The sequence below is a fragment of the Pyrgilauda ruficollis genome, unplaced genomic scaffold (assembly GCF_017590135.1).
Source record: "Pyrgilauda ruficollis isolate IOZ18807 unplaced genomic scaffold, ASM1759013v1 scaffold19, whole genome shotgun sequence".
Taxonomy (NCBI): domain Eukaryota; kingdom Metazoa; phylum Chordata; class Aves; order Passeriformes; family Passeridae; genus Pyrgilauda; species Pyrgilauda ruficollis.
The window spans coordinates 4618506-4628636 of record NW_024518095.1 but is presented as its reverse complement, the minus strand read 5'-3'; positions in this window follow the sequence as shown (position 1 = coordinate 4628636).

Genomic DNA, 10131 nt, shown 5'->3' with positions numbered 1-10131 from the left:
TTTCCATCTGTAACTGCCATGGCTGTTTCACTGGGTATCTTCATCTTTCAGCCATGTGCATCCACCGAGGCCATGCTTTCCCCCTCAGCTCTTTGCCTTGTGCCTCCCCATCCACAGCCCCACAGCCAGCTCACACCCCAGGGTCCTGGGCTGATTTCTGCCCTCCCAGACCACAGCCAGCTGGACCAAGTGGCAGCAGTCAGGGGCCAGCCCATGCCAAGTCACCGGTGGTGCTGCTGGTGCCCATTGCAGACCCCATGGTCTCCCTACACCGGACTCAGCGCGTGCTCCTCTCCAAAGCACAGGTGCAGCAGCAACACACTGCAACTTGACAGTCAGATCATCAAAGCTGAACAAAAAAAATCAGGGTGAAATCTGTTAAAATTAACCTGATTATTAAGAATAATCTGAGCAGCTGGTAAGATTCTGGGAAGAGGCTGTCTGCATGTGAGATCTCCTGCTTCTCTCCCATGGATGAAGCACAGCCAGTTCAGAAAACACTGAAGCAGACACACTTCTGTAGCCATTGAAAAACGCAGAGGTTAAAGGAACCATGAAATAAGCCAGTGATGGCCTATGCCTCCAGCTCAAGGCTATGATAAATTTTAGAAGTGTTAGAGCTGCTAGTGGGGCCTCCAGCTGTGATAAAGCAAAAATAGGGCTCTCCCAACATCACAGCACTAGCCAGGCACTGGCAGCAGGCAGGAGGGTTCAGAGCAGCACTTGATGCTGGTTCTAGTTTTAGCAAAGGAGTAAGTCACTTTGAGCCCCCACCCAGAATGGCTGTACAATAATGAGAAGGAAATGCAGAATGAACCTGAGTAAAGCCACAGGCACACAGCTCCCTAACAGTGACCCACCCTGTAGCTGGCTGTTCTGCTGATGGTCACTAAAGTTACCCACTTCCCTGGTTAACAGGCAAATAAATGATATCATTGTTCTCTATCAGTTGTCATACATCTGCTCTGCAGAGGACCACAGACTTCCTGGACAAGCAGTGAGAGGGCTTTGTGGGGTTGTGCCATGTCTCCTCAGCCAGGCTGGGGCTCATGGGGTTGCTGGCTCTCCCAAAGGAAACTTCAGCTTGACCTTGCCCTTCATCACAAGAGAGGCTAGAGACTCCGTGGGTCCTTCTGCACACACAGACAATGTGACTTTGGGAGTCTGGCAAATAACAGCGGGGTCTGTTATGCCCTGCCTGCTCTCACAGCACCTTAGGGTTTTGTGGGATGGACATCACCTCTGCACCCAGAAGGCTGTAAGCCAAAGTAGTCTAATCTACTGGTGGGATCTGAGCCATAGCATGTAGAAAACTGCTCCTCCAAAAATTCCACCACTGGGGAAAAGACAGAGTGCCCATACTTTTCAAATGCCTCACAGCTGAAAGCAGGTCCCACATGGCCTGGCATGATAAAGGACAAGTGTGTGGGACCCTGAGTCAAAGGGCGTTGCAATCCCTGTGACTACTGACACAGCCTGGAAGGGTAACCCTGCACACAGAACTGTCATGCAAAGCTGAAGCATGTAAAATCCCTGTCTGAAAAGGGTGAGTGAGTGTTTCTCTGTGCAGTCTTTACCTCCCTGAAGATGTTTACTTTGCACCTTGTGCTTCCCCTCTGTTTCCTTCCTCTCTACTTCACACCACTAATACATTAAGCACAGAGTAGCAATGAAACAGAAGAAATGAAAATGCAGTCTCAGCAGCAATAGCTCTCAAGCTGTGCTGGAAGGAAAAAATTAAAGTAAGATGGGTGGCTGAGGGAAGGGATCAATGCGCTTGTCTGGCTCGTGGGTCCCCACAGGGAAGTCCTGGTGCAATGGTCTCTTCCTTATCTACATCCCATGGCACAGCACTTCAGTCTGTAGGAATACCATGAAGATAGAGGATTGCCATGCAATAGACCCTTCACAATCGGGTGCCAGCAAAATTACTGGAATGTGTCCTTGCTACTAAGCAGTGGGCCAAGGAAAAAGAAAAGGAGCTACAGAGAGTGGCAAAGGAAGGAAGTGGGGAAGGAGGTCCTTCTCTCAGTCTGGGATGTCCCAGTTCATACACTTTTGGAAAGAAATTAATTTTCATAATGCCTAAAGTAGGTTACACAGTGTAAAGCCTCCTCCTCATTGTTCATTAGCTTCACTGATTCTTTCATACAGAGCCTGCAGGCCTTTTGCCCGTGTTGAACATGTCCTGTGGAGGTCGTGGGGATGGCTGAATGAGAATAGTTGGCTGACAGAGAGGCTGGTGGTTGCTGCACTGGCAATTTTTCTTTTCATCAGTCATTTTAGGCAAGCCAGGATGTTCCTTTCTCAAAAATCTTGATCTACAAGTACAGGCCCCAGACTGCTTAATATTCTGGGTGCTGAGGGAATTTCAAATTCCTACAGTGGGACATATGTCTACAGAAACTCTTTGTAGTATTTGAGACCCTCTGTAATACTTGAGTGGGTTCAAGTTTTTTTATATTTTTACAATAGGAATATGAGAAAGCACAAAGCTCACATATCTGATGATTGCACAAGTGGGATTTTTTTTGGGGGGAGGGCAATAATTTCAGTCTGATCTTTTTCCATTATTTTTATTCAACTCCACATTCCTCAGTTCAGCTCTACTTAAACACAAAACAGAAACAATGAAGTGGCCCTTGTGTGAGGAGCAGCACTTGGAAGAGACAGTCCCTGGGAGACCACAGGTGCTGGTGGCCTCATTTTATAGGATGGCGACCGATATCCACCAGTGTCTGGAAACACCAAGCCTATTCACATGAAAAATAAATCTCATGTGAAATATGGGCTTCCATGGATCATCTAGTAAAGGTGAACGTTTTTTATATCATATTGCACACTAGGAAATAAAAACCAAACTGCACTGACAGGATGCATTGACAGTGCCCTTTCTACAGCAGATTTTTATGTGTTTTCCAGAGTCTTTAATTCTCTTACTTCAGAGTCCCTCTCACTGTGGATTTATGACATGTTTCCTGCCTCCCTTCTCCTCATCTGTTCTCCCACATCTCTTACTTGAACTACTTTAAAGTGACACGCTGACGCATATCCATGCGATGAAAGCGAGCACATCGCTCCGGACGTGACAGAGCGTCTTTCTCTGCAGCGTGGTGACCCGCACCAGCCAAGAGCCCCAGCCAATGTCTGAGTGCAAATGCAGTGGACAGGCAGAGGGACAAATGCCTGGCAGGAAAAAGGCCAAAACCAGGCAGGTAGAAAGTCTTGGACTCCATGCAGTACTCAAGATATTGCTCTGTTACAACACTTTGGATGCCTCCCAGGCAGTAAGAAGTAAAACTCTTACTGCTACTTAGTCACACTCCATGATGGCAGCACTTTGGAGGTCCCCTCTGGAATAGTTACCCTCTGGTAACTTCAGACACCTCACATAGATGTATTTACCCTCCAAACCCAAAGCCACCCCACCACCCACCATCACTTTCACCTGTGACACGCACCCTCCACCCGTAATCTTCTTCCTCCTTCTTCCTCTAAGCCCAGGTAGCATCTGCTTGCTCAGCTTCAAGTAGCAGGGGAGCAAGGATAGCATCCAGAGCAAGGAACTGAGGGTCTCCTGTGTGGCCATGCTTGTCCGGGGACTAAACCAAGTATGGTGAGTTAAAGGTTCCCCTCTCTCTGACTGCCCTCAGACCACTCAAAACTGCTTTTGTGCCTTAGTTTCCTCCTACATAAATTAAATTAGTCTATCTGTTCCCTGAAGGTTTTTTTCTCCTTTCTTTCTATGTTCTTCCCCCATTCTTACAGATTCAGTTCAATGCCCAAGAGCATCTGTATTTGCTAATGTTTTGAATGAAATAATTTAAAACATGTTTTGAAAAAGTTCTGCTTCTCAATGCACTGCATCTTATGGAAGTGTGAAATCCTAGCATGAGGTTCAGACCCACAAATTAAGTATACCAAATGCTGTAACAGATCACTGTCCTTTACCCATTGACGGTCATCCTTGTTCTCTACCTAGACCAAGGAAATCTCCTTCCTTTGGTCCTTACAAAGAAACGCTTATCTGTAGTACAGCCTCCAAGATCTCTGCAAGAAGTAAAATGCTGAATACCTTTGTAAAAATATTGATCCTCAGCACCCCTTCCTGGAACATCTGTTCCAGGGCAGCCTTTCCAATGGATGCCTTGAGCAGCAGGGATTACTCATCCTGCAGAAACAGCAGCACATGGCAGCTCGCTGCTTTTGCCTTCTGCTGGGCAGAAGCTTTGGAGGATGTGCACTTTTAAGGGATGCATTAATTCACCTTTCAAATGATCTGGCTGCTTTTTGCAGCTTTAGAGGCTGCACATGGTCTGGCTGCATCATCATAGGGATATTGCTTGTTCCTGGTCTGTACAACCATAAGTTAAATCTCAGCTGTTTTCTGTGTAAATGTGGACATCAATGCTATGTAATGTTACAGCTACTAAGACCCTTTTCACTATTTTCACCATAACACTTGTAAAATAATTATGCAAAAATATATAGATCTGCTTTTTGATCTGCTTGCAAAAGCCCCTACAAGGAGGTGTCTTTAAGGTTATTAAAATTTTTCCAATGTTAGCATGACTCTTAGAGCTTGCTGTCTTTGAGATTAGCAAGGGGGCAGTTTTTAAAGAGGGCTACGGAAAATCATTACAAAAATTCAAACCTGTGAGGTCATGCTCTTCCATAACTTTGCAAAACACCATGCATTTGGATTAGTTCAGACATCTATCACCTGTAATAAAAATATGAATTGAAAAAAGCCAGTTCAAAGCAAGGCTTGCACAGAGCTTACCAGCATCCCATAGCATCCTGCGGTACTGAACCTGACAGAGTAACTCAGTGTTGGACAGAAAGGTTCTGTCTCTTGCTTCCTCTAAAACCTCCTCTTGGAAATTTCACTGGATCCCTCTAGTTCTTCTGCCACAAGAAACAGAGCTCCCTATCCATCTTCTCAACATAATCTTACAGTGTTCTGGTCATCTGCCAGGATACTTTGGACACAGACAAAGAAGCAAGGTTTGAGATGGAAATAGTTAAAATCTCACTCTGACAGCTGCGTAAGTGGGAAGCAGCCTGTTCATTTGAAAGTGTGAGAATGAAGCCTGCTGTATACAGAGAAGTGGGCATTTGTGTGACTTCTTAGCTTAGACATAGTCCCTCACAAGGTCACTGTTTGCCACCATTCCACCAGGTCTAAATGGCTTTGGAGTAGTTTTTGGGAGGATTTTGTAACTCAAGTTAACCCTGACCTAGAAAACACTAGTCCATTTCAATACTATAGCTTTGCTCTCAGCTCAGATATACATGAATCATGTTGGGAGTTCAGCACATTAAAAAACATAGAAATGAGAGTAGGCTGACCTTTAATTCCAGGGATGCGTCGCAGGAGCCTTGTCACTATTTAAAGTCACCTGCCTTCCAGCCCTCACCTTTGAGTTCACAGGTATGCTGGCCATAGTCCCTCTCCTCTTCCAACACAAGCCATTTTTTAAAGGTTTTTTTTGAATTTGGAGTATTCTGCAGCTGAGCTTCAGTCTTTGTCTTCTTGCATCTTTTTCTATAGCATACTTAATGCTACCAAAAGACTAATGATAAACCTACTTTCAAAGGGATCTTAAAATCTAAGAGACTGACAGTCTGCATGAAATCTCTGAAGTGCATCAAGGTGGTTCTCACAAAGACCTCTTTGGACAAAGCCTTTTCCATGCTTCCTGGTCAATTAAAGCTGGACACACACCTATTAAGTCTGAGGGACTCACTTCTGAAGAGTTTGCTGAAGTCGACAGCAGAATTTGTCCCAGGACAGCAGAGAGAGCAAAGCGTAGGGTCACGGAGCACAAAGCACTACGAAGGTGTTTGCAGAATATGGCCCTCAGGCACGAGAAGTGATCTTTTTGCCACACACAGCCGAGGAGCCTCAAACAAATGTGCTCTGCAATATTGCTCATACAAATGGCATTGGGCTGGGGAAGCACGGAGGAACCATTTCTGCAATACGCTGTCAGCTGGTGAGAAATTTTGCAGGAAAGAAAGCGCACAGCAGCTCCCAGCTGCCTTAGGCTACAGGCATCAAACCTACAGGCAGCCTTGCTGACACTACATAATTGTCCACAGGTAGGGTAGGCTGAATGGCACCCTTTGAATCACAGAGTTTCATGTCTCTGGCAAATGGAAAAGCAGACATCAATAGATGATGAATATAGTGAGAATTGTATTCTAATTGGAAATAAGATGTATATTACCTTGTACTGGATCAAATAACATGAAGGATTAAAATGGCTGTGCTGAATAATTGAGATCCCAGTTGTATAATTTTTCCTATCATTTAAAAGTTATGCCACGGAACCAGAAATATTCCACTAATAAAAAAGGTTGCTCATAAAAAGGAAAAATATCAAAGAGCCATCAGTGAATAGGAACATTAGAGAGAGAAGAAGAATTTTCCCTCTCCTCACCCCTTCTGTATATCCAAGTGCTACTTTATACGCTGTGATTCTTTATAAAATTATAAACACAGAGAAATTCCTGAGAAGCAGCTAGTGTACTCACATCAGACACATGGTGATGCTGAAAATTTCTCTTAATTTTCCACCCATGCATTTGAGGTGCTGTGCAATTAGAAAGAATTGGCAACACTTGATCACAGTAACAGCTGCATCCAGTCGTAAACTAGCGATTCAAAGCAGGAATATCCACCAGGTTTAAGACAACTCCATCTGAAAAATCACTTTCTAAATCTAGGCGTGAGTAAACAGATTCCTTTCTGCTGGGACTGTTTGTCCCCAGTGCCACACAAAGCAAGGAGCTGTAACCACAGGCACATTCGAAGCCTCTGTGTCATATTACTAGTAGCTTGAAATTCAGACTACAGCCTCTTTGAAAAGATAGTATTTTTCCAGAAATGTTTATTTTACATTTAGAGCTGTTATTGTTATTTCTTCTCAGTGGTGTAGAAGTCCAGTTGGAAGAGTTTTCTTTCCTCTGCATTGAAGCTGAAAATTCCTGGAAAGCCATGACAATATTCAGCATTCATGATTACACAGACAGACATATTTCATGAAAATTGCATAGGCTTTTAATAGAGGATTATGAATGAGCTCTAATGTTGAAATTATATTAGATTGGATTTCAGAACGTATTTAACATATTTCCATACAGCAACCTTGGGATGTCTTTTCAATAACAGTGATTATTACAGGCAGGCTGTTTTTTAAGAAAACATTAGTTCAAGGTGGACAGGGCTTCCTGAAAAATGTTCTACATCTTTATGGCTGATGTTTTAGTTGTTTTGAATTAACTTTTTTCACAGCCAGAATGAAATGTTTCACCATATAATTCTTCATGCATGTCTTCAAACAAACCTGGAACCTTTGCTGTGAATTTTCGAAGCTGTAATACAATCTCAGGCATGAAAACTCTTTGTGAGCTGAAGGTGAGCATTTTGTCCCCAGTTATCTGGTTTCTCTCAAAATATAAATATTCTTAGGTAACGTCTGTCTTTTTAAAAATAGTGGTTGCCCAAGGTGATTCAAAGGCATCTCTGAGCACCAGCCTGTGAACAATCCCAGGCTTACTCTTTTACAGGTCTCCAACAGCTGACTGCCCAGCCCACAGACCTTGATAAGGACAAGCTACTTAATCTAGTGGAATGGAGTTCAGATTTATCTCTATATAATGACAAATACATTGAAAATATGCATTGGCCAGGAGGCATTTGGAATGCAGAAATCAGTGACTCATTGGGATCTGCCTGTACGAGCAATTTCTCAACCTGTCCTCATAGCACTGGTCCCTGGACCAGTGGCTCAGCTCTGCCATTTTGCCCATTTTTGCTTCCTTGCAGAGTTCATACTCCTTCTTCTGTCTGGAATAGCAGTGGTTTCAAATGTAGTTAATTTGAACATATCTGCTGTATTAGGCTCAAGGTAACTGAGTATGCCTTTGGTGGTTCATGTAGTTGCCTCCTGGGGTTGCAGAACTTGCCTCTCCAAATTTCACTCACTGCCATAAAGAGCACATGGACTATTGTGGTACACTGATGCTGCCTGCTATTTGTCTCTCTTCCACACTGGTGTCAATCTCATGTAAAGCCACAGAAAATGCTTAGATTTTACCAGTGTGAGGCACTGAAAGACTTTCCTTCAGTCATCAGCAAGTTTGATAGCTCTCATTAGTCTACTTTAGTCACTGGAGAAAAGAGATGTGTGTTTCCTACACTGGTGGCATAAACACTCCCCTCACTTTTATACTGCTGGAAGAAATGTGTATTTTCAGGGCTAAAACAGTAATCCATTCACAGTGCATTTCTGAAACCAACCCTATTCTATTCATCTCACTTAAATGGTCAAAACTGTGAAACTGGATGCCCCGGGTTCCACTCCTAACACCTAATAGAGATTCTTTGAAGGGATGTTTTGAAGACATTTGAAATAGGAAGCCCTGTGCCCTATTCTCACTGCTGTTGTGAAACTTTAGGTGAGTCCACACAGATGTGGATTTTTACTGCAGTTTAACATTTCTAAATACCACACTGGTTAAGAATAGGCTGAATCCTCTAAAATTTACTTTTATTTTTTGCCCTCTAACTTGACCAATGGAATGTATCTACTAATTAAAAATCAACAGGAAACAAATGTCTTCACAGAGGTAAAGTAGTTATCTATGGCAATTGTGGTTTGTGGTGTAAAATCTAGGATGGAAAGAAATCCACATTCAGAAAGATGCATACATTTTTAAACAGTATATATGAACATGTGCAGGGCCACCCAGTGAGGGATGGGAATGCCTGGAGACAGATGCTTTCTCCAGAGTGGATTTGATAAGGTATAGGAGACCATGCCTTTTCAGGCGAGCTGTCCACAGATAAGACAATTCCTGTACTGAGACAGAGCAGGCTTGGCCACTTAGCAAGGAGGAGCAAAGCTGTGCATCCCACTTGGTCAGCCTCAGCCCTGCAATGCTATTCACAAGGGATGCAAAACTGTATCTAAAAGTGCCTCCATTTGTACTCATAGTAGCAACCTATCAAAATTTTATTCTTGCCACCCGATATTAACTTATCAAAGAATAATTTATTCTTGTTTTCTACTGGTGACTGAGAAGAAAATCTGATTTTTAGAAATCCCCATAGCCTGAATAGTTGAATCAACTGAAAGATGAAATAAAATACCCAAAGGAAAGTGGAAAACCTACCATCTCACTTCGCATCTGGGTGTAGGAAAAATGCTGCTACACTGTGACCAAAAGTGGCTTTTAGACAAAACCCACTACTGGGCACTGTCTAGACCTTTCAAGAAATCACTTTCCACTGTGAACACTGACGGCAGTCAACACAAAATATTTATTCCTCTCATCTGAGATCTCCCACATGCTTTGACGTACTCGAGTTCACAAGTGAGAACACCAATATCATCCCTGCTGCATGTGCATCAGTCAGCTCTTGGATGGTCTCCCTTGATGTCATGGTGTCAGTAAGGATGAGTGAAGCTGCCCTTTGCCCAGGCTTCTGTTTGGTTTAAAACACCAGATTTGGTTGCTGCTAAAATCACCTCCCACCGTGGATGTCCTTGTTTTCCAAAGTAAACAGTTTCTGGCGTCTTGTGTCCTGAACAGCCCCAAGTGTCTGACCTTGCAAAACAAAAAAATATTTTATTTGAAAAGAAAGATCTGCAGCCTAAATTATTTGAGGCACTGCTTTCCTTCCTCAGCAGGATGCTGGAATGTCCAGGCTGTGGTAGGAGCTGCTTGTATGCCACAGACATACACAGGAACATATTTGCCCTCTAATGATATATTAGGCAACGGTTTTGAGTTGGCAGGCTACTAAAAGCCCTAGCCAAACAAAGATAAAATTGTAATTTATCAACAGAGAATGCTGAATTCATGGTCACTGGTGACTGCTGGGACTGGTGGTAGCCCACAGAGCTGAAGCTGACAACATAATGACAACAAACTCCAAATACTGTTTGGACTTTTCTCAGCTTTCGGGGGTGGGGGGAAAGCTGTTTGGATTTTTTCCCCTAGAAATTGTTCAAACTAAGAACAAGATAAAATGATCACCTTTCTCCAAATCCAGTAAGACATGGCTCAACCAGCAAAAGTGTATGAAAGTACTGTGATTGCAACTACCTTCTGCAGCAT